Source organism: Adiantum capillus-veneris, chromosome 20 (genome assembly GCF_014529385.1).
Source record: "Adiantum capillus-veneris isolate H3 chromosome 20, ASM1452938v2, whole genome shotgun sequence".
Lineage (NCBI taxonomy): Eukaryota > Viridiplantae > Streptophyta > Polypodiopsida > Polypodiales > Pteridaceae > Adiantum > Adiantum capillus-veneris.
In genome coordinates, this window is record NC_140950.1 from 63,749,795 (window position 1) to 63,754,092 (window position 4,298).

Genomic DNA, 4,298 nt, shown 5'->3' on the forward strand with positions numbered 1-4,298 from the left:
GCATATCTGCCACTGTATTGTCTTTACCTGCAATGTGCTTAAACTCGGGATTTAAGGACTTAATGTAGGCAATCCACCGCAACATAGCAATGTCTGGTGTTGAGCAGCTTGTAATCATCCCAAGAAGTGGTAGACAATCTATTTCTACAACCACACATGCACCAATTAGGTACTCTTTCCCACTTTTCAAGGCTGTAACCATAGCCCATAACTCTCTCTTTATCTGTGGATAGTTTCTTTGGAGAGCACTTAGTACCTTTGCTCCAAATCTTACCACATACCTGTGTTCTTCTTTGTCATCTTGCCCTATTGCCCATCCAATCCCTGTAGGACTGGTATCTACTGTCACAGTCACTGGCCTTTGACACTCATAGTCTACCTTTCTCAAAGTAGTTGCTGACTGGAGTAACTCCTTTAGCTTTTTCATGGATTTTACATGTGCTTCTGTCCATTTAAACTTTTGATTCTTTCTAAGCAGCTGATAAAGAGGATCAGCTACATGTGCATAATGTGGAATCCAAATAACATAGAAGACACATGCTTCCAGAAACCTTCTAACCTCAGTGATGCTAGTGCATGTTTCTTTCATTCTTTCGATGGCATCTACCTTTGATGGACAAGGTTTCCTACCATATGGCCCGCACATGTGCCCCACAATGAGCACTTCTTTGACACCAAACATAGACTTTTTCCCTGACAATGTAAAATTCACTTCTTCCAACCTAGACAAAATTTTATCACAATCATTTATGTGATTTATCACAAACCTGCGACATCCCTTGAGATCCAAAGCTTCATCTTTGTCACTTTCTTCACATCCTTTGATAGGCAAATCATCAATGAAAGGCATTGTGATTTGAGGCATTGTGTTGTATGTGTAGGATGGTCTCGGCCTGACAAGCTTACGAGATTTCCTTCGTGTGCCTATCGTGTCATCTGTGTCCTCGATTGACATTATGTTGATCTAGGTAGTGTTTGCATGCACTTCATGGGTGTGTGAGTCGCTCCCGTCCAACATTGGCGCCACTGCCGGGGACACAAGGACCTAAGTAGGTTTTCTACTAACACTCGTGCGATGGTTGCTTGATTTAGTTTCGGCTAAAGAAAGCGTTTTTCTTAAGTGGATCCGGAAGAGGATATTCTGCGATCAAGTGGATAGCCAGGAAGCGTGTGTCTTTCCGAGGGTCTGCGACTAGATAGGTTTAGTTAGGATCTGTGGATTAGAGTAGTTGTTGGTGGTCAAGTGATTTGTGAGGTGATAAAAGCGTTTACTAGTCCGTGTGTGGCAGTGAAGCGTTTTTCTACTCATAGATGCAGAACCCCATATGATTTGTAGGAGTAGCTTTAGGTAAGTGATCCAATTCTGATCTAGAGCTATTCATCACTGAATTATTTGCTAAAGTGCTTGATTGCATTTGAAATCACGGAAAAGTGTGCTTTTGAGGGTAAAAATGCATTAAACAAGCTTTTGTGGATATGTTTGTATGATTGACTGATGATGTGCATATAAAAGAGCATTTGCAAGGGTTCTGTGAAGAAAACCTGCAATTTTGTAAACACAGACATCCTACGCGTAGCATGTCTCAAGGGGGTTCTGGAGACCAAATTTGAAAATTCTGACTGCACCAATGTGTTCAGAAGGGGGGATGTACCCTAAGTATACATTGAAACTAGAGTTTTGACCAACTCTTGATACCCAAAAGACCAAAGACGGAGTGTTAAAAACGCGAAAACAAGAAACTTAAGATTCTGAGCACAATTTTGCATAAAAACTGCTAGGAATGCTTGAAAAGTAGTGCTCAAGACTTGGGGAGACCTATGGATGAATTCTGGCAAAAATTTCATCAGTAGACATCCTACGCGTAGGATGTCTCTAGGGCACTTTTGGCAGGGAATTTGGGAAAACTGAGATTACCAGTGTGTTCAGAGGGTAGGTTTTACCCTAGTAACATATTGACTTGGGTGTTTTTCCCTATTTTTGTTGACCAAAAGCCAAAAGGCGGAGTCAAAAAACGTAAAATTTCAGAAAAGGCTTAATTGAGTGACTTTTGCATGTTTTTGCAATTGTGAAGCATACTTGCACTTGCTGAGAGCATAAGGAAGCATCAGGGACACTTCAGTCTCAAAAAATCAGCAGTAGACATCCTACGCGTAGGATGTCTACAAGGTGATCCGGGTACTTTTTTGAAAATCTGAGATTACCAGTGTGTTTAGAAGGTAGGTTTTACCCTATTTTCACCTGGAAAGTGGAAATTTGACCAAATTTTGACAGATCAAAGCCAAAAGACGAGAATTGCCAGACATCCTACCCAAATTGTGCCCAAGGCCTAATTTTGAGACCAAACCATAGGATGACTCCATAGGCACGTATGCAGTTAGAAGAGAGCAAGTGCTTCAATCAAGCAACGATACACGAGCTTCAAAGAACATTACATTTCTTAGAATAGGAAGCCTCGCCAACAAATGCCAATAAGCAAATTGCTTATACCCACATCTTGCACAACATAAATCTTTTCCATGCATTGACTGTGCATGCATAATAGGGCTACATTACAAGGCCTGCATAGGCACAACTTTTAATTGCCCAAGCACAACACATACCCTTTGCGATACCCTGTCGTAAAGGATGACTCCAAATAGGAAGGGGGGAGGCATTCTGAATGCGGACCTAACATTATGACTATTAGAGGGAAATGTTTTGTGACATGCATTGAATTTTTGCGTTGTATTGTGATAATTTTTTGACGAAATTTAGAGTATATGCCCTCATAGTAGTGTTACAGAGGAGTATAGGGACAAAATCCATATATGAGTCCCTAGGGACATGTGTATAGTGCACATAGCATTTAGATTTCTATTTGAACGATTTTTCTTTTGTTAAGTTTTTTTTAAAGATTTTCTTTGTTTATTACTAAGAAAAAATTTAAAAAATCCATAATCCACATGAAGAAAAGACTGACGAGAGGCCTGAGCACTACAAAGAGAAGAAGGTACTGGAAAACGATGAAATTTCACGAAGTATGTCTCAGCAGCCACTACAACAGCCGAAGAACTTGTCACAAGCAGTGTCAACATGCAACCGACAAGTCATACACGTCAGAGTCGAGTAGCTACGCCACAAAATGAGCGAGGTGTTAGTCCCAAAGCTTCATGTAATATTCTCTGTGGTCTAAGCATCTTAGCTATTCTAGGTACTGCTCAAGATGGAAGAGTTGAGCATATTTACGTTGTGCCGGTCATGCTGGTATAGGTGAGCAAAAGAGTCGAAGTCTAAGTACTTAAGTCTGGTGAAGTGAAGAAGAAGGTCCAAAAGACACTCACGTACTGAGCACTGTGAGATACGAGTGGAGAAACTTCTACATCGAAAACCCTTCTTGGAATGGTGGAAGCTATTGAGACATCTTTTGATGTCACATGTGCTACATTTATTCCTTGAAGCACCCATCATCTCCCTCTTTCACATTGCATGCTTTTATTGACAAATTTCTCGTATGCATATAAAGTGTCCCATAATTGGCACATGCATCAGGCACTCTTTCCGTGTTTCACCCAAGCACTCACCTTTCATGAACATGTACTTCACGTTCAACTGCTCAACTCCAATAAGAGCGTATACCAAAGGCATTTTTTTCCCACCGGGTTTTTCCCTTTGGTCATCCAGGTTTTAGACCCTAATCTAAAGACACATATCACCATCCTCTTGTACATATTCCTTCTACATCAACAATAAGGAAATGCTACTCAAATCAATTGACAAATGAATTGGAGCACCAATTTCAGATCATAGCATACTTCTCCTCAATGGCGAGTCGAAGAATGGCCTGCAATGACAAAGCTGCAGACAACACTAACAACATGATTGCACAGGAACAAAGAAGTCCCCAATGAAGAAGACCAGACATAAAAGTAATCAGAGGATCTCAAAATCTTGTCCTTGATAATGCACATCGAATGCTCGGCAGGGTTTTGAACCTCAAATTAGAAAAATTAAGTCTTGGATTCGGCCTGACAAACAGGCTTTGCATTGGAGTGCAACTTGGCCTAAAGAAGTTAAGGGTTTAGCCATACAATTTCTACAAAATCCTTAAAAAGTTGTCATTGGCTCACAAGATCAGAAAGCCAATCACTCAATTCTACAGATTGTAGAAGTTGTTTCTGAGAATCACAAATACTCCGAATTGACAGATTTGCTGGAGCAAGTGATGGATGGAGCTTTCTCTATCCATGATGATAAGAGTCAAGTTAAACGACATTGGGTTCTTTTTGAATTTAGATCTGGCAGTAGACCTATAATGACA